Raw genomic sequence first — 8,594 nt, forward strand, 5'->3', positions numbered from 1 at the left:
GCTTTTTAATTTTCCGCGTCGATATGTTTCAAACTTGCGAAACATTGAAATAAAAAATACTCGCTTCTAGCTGCTAAGTTTATTTTCACGCTTTCTAGAAGCGGAAGCGGATTTTGTGCATTTTTACCCGCTAAAAGCAAGCGTGAAAAGGGGTTTAAAACCGATTTTTTTAAATTATTATTTTAAATTGTATTTGTCTTTGTGAAATTTTGCTTTTTTGTGAAGTGACCTTTTAGATTGGTTTGGAGAGGCTTCACTTATTTGGCATTTTGCGCTTTTTCTAAAACCAGAAAGCTAGTCCCACTTTCGTTTTGGCTTTAACTAGCGAAAAATTTCAAACTAAAACCTTGTGGCTTACAACAAATCGTGTTAACTATCCATTAAATAGTATAAAATCGGGATAACAACAATGCCTCCATCCACAATTTCCCGCCAAAAATGAGCTTTAAGTCAAGGGACTACTTGCACTAGTTACTTCTGGTGTGATTACTTTAATCGAACACTTAACTACTGATAAGTTAGTACGTATATAAATTTTAAACTATATATATTGTGTAGTGCAGCGCAATTTTAAACAAAACTCTAACGTTTTTAAATAAAGTGGTGCAAGGTCACATTTCGATGGCGCAAGATGGTACCAGGTCGGTGCACATAAATTGTTTTATTAATCGGTTACCTGGTGGGCTGGCTATTAAATTAGCTCCCCGCTTGGTTTTTAATATAACTTTGAAATTAAAGCGGTGCCATATCCGATTTTGGCGGTGCAAGATGGTGCAGGGTAGTGTTATTCTTTGAGAAGAGGGTAAATTAAGCTAAATCTAACAATGACAGCAATGTTTATTAAATAAAGGAATTTACATTAGTACATTCGCGGCGACTAACCGTTTCGTTGATCGTCAGAAGCTACTCTGGTGTTACATTTCATTTAAGTAAAAATTTAAACTACGAGTAGGAGGCAATATATTTTTTTTTACAGACAAATCCGACGTTATCTTAAGCGGTTAATTTTCTTTGGTATTTTGAAAGTGTTAATTTTTACAATATTTTAATGTTGTAAGTCGGAAAATTTTCCACAAAAAATAATAAATGTGTTAATTCCATGTTTTTTCTAATATATTGAGAGATAAGGGAGTGCGTCTACCGATAAGGGGGCACCTGCGGGCAAGGGAAACGGGGGTGAAACGGGCCCCTATAGGGGCCCCCTTTTTGCGTACATTTTCGACAGGTCAAAAGGTTAGCTGATTTACGATGTTAGGTCAATAGGTTATCTATGGCGGTGTGGACACGATGCAAACAGCCGTTAAATAGGTGTGAAACGGGCCCCTGTAGGGGCCCCCATTTTGCGTACATTTTCGGCAGGTCAATAGGTTAGATGATTTACGAGGTTAGGTCAATAGGTTATCTGCCCCTATGGTGGTGACACGATGTTATGCAAACAGCCTGCCCGTCATAGTTAATAGCTGGAGGCACCCCATTTTAGGTCAAAAGGTTAGCTGATTTACGAGGTTGATTTACGATGTTATAACCCATAAAACCCAGGTGCTAACCCATTATAGGTCAATAGGTTATCTGCCCCTATGGCGGTGACACGATGTTATGCAAACAGCCTACCCGTCATAGTTAATGTCGGGCACAATTCGAGTTGGTTTTCGCCGACAAACACTTTCGGGCCCCTAAGGGTAGCGTAAAATAGCGGGCGGTCATCGGTAAAAGTGTTTTGGAAAAAAAGAGCAGAGTGTATACAAATTATAAGGTTTTATTTATACATTCAAAGTTACAGTACATTAAGTGGATGAAAACGTTTAAAGATAAAACAATTTATTTTTAATATATTTATGGCTGGTAGATACCATATTAAACAAATTGTAAAAGTTAAATACACAAAACATATTTTGGTTGGCCACTGTTTCTTTAAAATCGTCAATAATTTTAAATGCTGTTACGTAATTGGACGCGTAGCGGACAACGGTATCATACCTTTCATGTTCATCCGATAGAAATAAATTGTTGGGTGCACATGGTTCTTTATACAATATTTCGTAAATTTTACGATAATTATCGGTTATAACGTAACCCATTAATTCAAAGAGTTTTTGGTTCACTTTAAGGAGTTGAATGTGCGAATTAATGAAATATTTGAGTCTGTCCAATTCTCGAGTTTCCGGCGCTTTGATTACGACCGACGCTTCGGATATCGTACTTTGCAAGGTTAATTCTTTTTGGTCAGACATGGCGGCGGTCACTAGCGCATCAGATAGCGGGAACGGTGATCGAAAGGGCAACAGTTGGGGATCATTTATTTGTTCCCAGTGGCCGTATAAATCATCCCAGGCGCGTGAAGACATTTCAAAGACCTGGTGTGTGATTTTATTGCATAGAGCTACAGATATATCGAGCTCAGACGTAAAACCCGTAGTAACGAAAAGCTCGGATGAAAGTGAATACCGAGGGTTAACTTTCCGCTGAGTCGGATCAAATTTAGACATTTTAGTACGTTATCTACACAGCTTCGTTTAGACATGATGCTCGAGAAACGGTTTGTAGTGTACTGCCGATGGATGACGGGGATGAATCCCTTATATAGCGATAATAATTTGATGACGTAATCAGGATGACGTAATGGGTTGACTCAATGACTCACGCGATTAGTCAAATTTTGCGGTGTTATGTGTATAGCGACGGCCATATTGGTAAACCAAAGAGATAGAAATTCTACAAGTCCCATTAAAAGTAAAATCAACGCGATTAGTAATGCGTTTTTAGGATTGTTCGCGATAAGGCGAGTAACGGGAAAGGCGGGATCGTCCCTATTCGGTAGGGCTGGTGGAATCATCTGACATGATGTTATGCAAACAGCCAGTAGCTATAAACCCGAGTAATGGCCCCCCTACGGCATCTGTCAAACACTTTTTTCCACGTGCGAGTGGTGTTATGAAATAAATCCAAATAGTTCAATGGGTCGAGCCTTTTGTGTATCTATTCATAACTATTTTCACCGACAAACACTTTCCCCGTGTAACATTATTTTCAAACACTTTTACGATGCGCAAAGCTATCCATCTTACGGAATATCGGCCCTAAGGGGTAAAGGGTAGATAGAGGATGGCCCTTGCCCCCAGCGCGTAAAATAGACACAGCGGGTGTCCCCTCTCGCTATCTAAAAGTGTCGTTTTTACATCAGGTGTGGATTCTTCGCGCTAAAATGGTTATAACAAACGATTGTTCCCACCAAAAATGTAAAATCCATCTCCGCTGTTCTCGGATGAGGACGTAGCCATTTAAGTTTTTATCAATTTTTATATTTTTAGCTTGGCGATGTATTCCAAAATTAAATGGTAACCACGTATGCGTTACAATTTCAAGATGCAAGATACTCGAGAATGGTAAAATAGTCTATATTTAAAGTTAAAATGCGAAAACTATATTTGTATAGTCGAAATTTATTTTAACGTATTAAAATAAAAATTCATCTTTCTGACAAGAGTCTTACCCATCATACATACACCATCTAATCTGGAATCTATGTTTAACAATTGGAGGAATTCGTGTTTACGATAGGCTCTTTTTTAACGTAACTTAGTACATTAATTGAGTATTTTGAAATATTTTAATATCGGAATTTTTTTTGATGTATTAAAAGTAGAGTTAAGATGCTTTTATAGTATTTTCTATGTATTAGCATATCTGAACTTGCGGTTCAATTTTGGGTACATGGACCACTTACACGCTAATGATATTCAAATGAAGTTTAAAAATATTTCCATTTGAACGAGTCCCTCTTTTTATATCAGCAAAGTACTGAACGATTCTATCTTATGGATTTAAATAGTTCTAACAATAGTACAACTTCAACATTTGAGAAAGACACTTTTCCCCATTGTGAAAGTGGAATACAAAATAAGAATAACTTCAATTTAAAACGCACTTTAAATTTAAGTATAGACTATTTTACCATTCTCGAGTAACTCTTCTTTTCTTTAAAAGCTGAAGAAATATTAGAAACGACATCAGTGATCAATTAATTGTTTCCGAGTATGACAGACGATTTTTGATATTAAAGAGTCATTTTTCAAAAGTAAGATTGTTTTCGGTTATTTTTTTTTAAAAGCTAGCTTAGAAATCACATTATTTTTATATATAATTATTTAGTTGTAATGTTAATTCTTAATTACTGGTAGCCTTCACTAGAAACTATTATAAGAATTATATATGAATTTATAACCAAGCGTGTATTTACCACTAGTGAATGCAATATCAGTCGAAGAATTGAAGAAAGACGGAATCACGTCATTATTAAGAACTGGTGACTACTTCTGTATATATTGTGACGGTTCAGTTTTTCATGTTCCAACTGTCGGACGGCTAGCATGGTACTGTGACGGATACTCAATCTGTTTGAAGTACCGTAAAGCTGTTTATTTCCAATCAAAAAGAATTCTAAGTATAAGAATTCCTCCAGGTGTATTAAAAGCGTTACCACGCATATATTTGTGTTTAAATTGTGATATGTTGGGCACTAAGAGAGCAGCCAATTTGTCATATTGCGAAGTAACTGGTGGATGTTGTGTATTTCCAAAAATTAAAAAATAATAATAGTATGTGTGTGTTTTTCTATTATTTTTCCACCTATATTTGGCGTATTGAAAGCTATTTTAACGTATTGAACGTAGAGTATAGTATTTTACTACCTATATTTACATTTTGGAAAGCTATTTAAACGTATTGAGCGTACAGAGTATTTTGCATTATTTATGGTAATAAAAGGTAATTATTGTAGAAAATAAAAGATATTTTAATTAAAACATTTCGGTGATCTACTCCAAAATTAAATGGTAACCCCGTATGCGTAACAATTTCAATATGCAAGATACTCGAGAATGGTAAAATAGTCTATATTTAAAGTTAAAATGCGAAAACTATATTTGTAGTGTTCAATTTAAAAGAAAATTACTTCAGCTTTTAAATAAGATTTTTTTTCTGTATCTACCCTATATCATTTACATATTATTTTTTTATTCTAATTTAACCATAACTTTAAAAACGTTGCACGTCTGAATAGCTGTGTAGAGTACGATTAACAGAGATAAATATTTCTGGGTTCAGTTAATGTGATGATTCGAGTGAAAAATTTGAATATGTTAAAGTTATTGGATTGAAGGAAACTTCAGTGTTTTCAGAGTGATAATTAAGGGAAGTTGCCGTACAATATAGTTGAAAATTATCTTTTTAAGTCTGTGTCCACCCATTGATTATGTTAGGAAGTGAAAAAATTTCATTTAGCAAGCTTTTCTTCAATTTCGGTATCCACCCTGTATCATTTAAAAGCTCAAGCATTGTTTTTATCAAGTTAATTTCAAAAATATCTTAAAACAAGCTTCCCTAAGTCTGACTAGCTCTGTAGGGTAATAATAAAATAGCTAAATATTTTTTGGGTTTAATACTTGTGATGCTTAGTGAAATATTTGCATATATTACAGTATTAGTTTGACTAATTAATTTTTTTTCATCTGCTACCATACTCAATGGGTGAACATAGAATAATAAAGGTAATTTTCCACTATATTTAAAGCCAACTTCCCTTACATTTCACTATGAAAACACTGAAGCTTCTTTCAATGCGATAACTTTATTACATGCATTTTTTTCCCAGAATTACGATTATGGAATCGAAAAAAAAATATGTGACCACCTTAGAATTACCCAACACAGGTATTCAGAAGAGATGGTGTTCAATTTAAAAAAATTACTTTTTTTGGATCCACCCTATATCAGTTATAAAAAACCTGAAATTATTTATTTTTTTCAATTCTAATTTAACCATCACTTTAATAACGGTAACTTCCCTTAAATTTCAAACTGAAAACACTAAAGTTTCATGCAATCCAATAACTTTGACTTTTGAAAATTTTTCACTCAGAATCATCACATTAAATGGGAGCCACTCTGTATCGTAAAATTAAAAACTCAAGCATTGTTTTTATCAAGTTAATTTTAAACATATCTTAAAACACGCTTCCCTAAGTCTGACTAGCTCTGTAGGTTAATAATAAAATAGCTAAATATTTTTGGGAGTCAATAATTTTGATTCTGAGTGAAATATTTGCATATATTACAGTATTAGTTTGGCTAATTAATTTTTTTTCATCTGCTACCATACTCAATGGGTGAACATAGAATAACAAGGGTAATTTGCCATTATATTTAAAACCAACTTCCCTTACATTTCACTATGGAAACACTGAAGCTTCTTTCAATGCGATAACTTAATGACATGCAATTTTTTTGCCCAGAATTACAATAATTGAATCGAAAAATTATCCAACTCGGCTTATTACGCGGATAATACAGAAATATAAATTGAATAAAAGTTAACCATCCCCAACCTCAAAGGTGGTATCGCGCTTAGATAGAAGACCCGATATGTTCGCGAATTCCGACAACGACCATAATTTCAAACTATGTTTCTTATATTTTTTATTTCTTTCTTTCTTTTATTTTGTTTAATTATATATATTTAAAATTGAAGCTGAAACAAATTTTAAAATGACTTTGGTTTCCCATAAGACATGCTACCCTCCCCACCTCGCCGTCTTGCACGCGTGCGTGGTCTGGGGCGCGGATTTCTTAAAAACTTAAATGGCTACGTCCTCATCCGAGAACAGCGGAGATGGATTTTACATTTTTGGTGGGAACAATCGTTTGTTATAACCATTTTAGCGCGAAGAATCCACACCTGATGTAAAAACGACACTTTTAGATAGCGAGAGGGGACACCCGCTGTGTCTATTTTACGCGCTGGGGGCAAGGGCCATCCTCTATCTACCCTTTACCCCTTAGGGCCGATATTCCGTAAGACGGATAGCTTTGCGCATCGTAAAAGTGTTTGAAAATAATGTTACACGGGGAAAGTGTTTGTCGGTGAAAATAGTTATGAATAGATACACAAAAGGCTCGACCCATTGAACTATTTGGATTTATTTCATAACACCACTCGCACGTGGAAAAAAGTGTTTGACAGATGCCGTAGGGGGGCCATTACTCGGGTTTATAGCTACTGGCTGTTTGCATAACATCATGTCAGATGATTCCACCAGCCCTACCGAATAGGGACGATCCCGCCTTTCCCGTTACTCGCCTTATCGCGAACAATCCTAAAAACGCATTACTAATCGCGTTGATTTTACTTTTAATGGGACTTGTAGAATTTCTATCTCTTTGGTTTACCAATATGGCCGTCGCTATACACATAACACCGCAAAATTTGACTAATCGCGTGAGTCATTGAGTCAACCCATTACGTCATCCTGATTACGTCATCAAATTATTATCGCTATATAAGGGATTCATCCCCGTCATCCATCGGCAGTACACTACAAACCGTTTCTCGAGCATCATGTCTAAACGAAGCTGTGTAGATAACGTTCCAGCGCCTACTAAAATGTCTAAATTTGATCCGACTCAGCGGAAAGTTAACCCTCGGTATTCACTTTCATCCGAGCTTTTCGTTACTACGGTTTTTACGTCTGAGCTCGATATATCTGTAGCTCTATGCAATAAAATCACACACCAGGTCTTTGAAATGTCTTCGCGCGCCTGGGATGATTTATACGGCCACTGGGAACAAATAAATGATCCCCAACTGTTGCCCTTTCGATCACCGTTCCCGCTATCTGATGCGCTAGTGACCGCCGCCATGTCTGACCAAAAAGAATTAACCTTGCAAAGTACGATATCCGAAGCGTCGGTCGTAATCAAAGCGCCGGAAACTCGAGAATTGGACAGACTCAAATATTTCATTAATTCGCACATTCAACTCCTTAAAGTGAACCAAAAACTCTTTGAATTAATGGGTTACGTTATAACCGATAATTATCGTAAAATTTACGAAATATTGTATAAAGAACCATGTGCACCCAACAATTTATTTCTATCGGATGAACATGAAAGGTATGATACCGTTGTCCGCTACGCGTCCAATTACGTAACAGCATTTAAAATTATTGACGATTTTAAAGAAACAGTGGCCAACCAAAATATGTTTTGTGTATTTAACTTTTACAATTTGTTTAATATGGTATCTACCAGCCATAAATATATTAAAAATAAATTGTTTTATCTTTAAACGTTTTCATCCGCTTAATGTACTGTAACTTTGAATGTATAAATAAAACCTTATAATTTGTATACACTCTGCTCTTTTTTTCCAAAACACTTTTACCGATGACCGCCCGCTATTTTACGCTACCCTTAGGGGCCCGAAAGTGTTTGTCGGCGAAAACCAACTCGAATTGTGCCCGACATTAACTATGACGGGTAGGCTGTTTGCATAACATCGTGTCACCGCCATAGGGGCAGATAACCTATTGACCTATAATGGGTTAGCACCTGGGTTTTATGGGTTATAACATCGTAAATCAACCTCGTAAATCAGCTAACCTTTTGACCTAAAATGGGGTGCCTCCAGCTATTAACTATGACGGGCAGGCTGTTTGCATAACATCGTGTCACCACCATAGGGGCAGATAACCTATTGACCTAACCTCGTAAATCATCTAACCTATTGACCTGCCGAAAATGTACGCAAAATGGGGGCC

The sequence above is a fragment of the Leiobunum rupestre genome, chromosome 5 (genome assembly GCF_980474605.1).
Source record: "Leiobunum rupestre chromosome 5, qqLeiRupe1.1.hap1, whole genome shotgun sequence".
NCBI lineage: Eukaryota > Metazoa > Arthropoda > Arachnida > Opiliones > Sclerosomatidae > Leiobunum > Leiobunum rupestre.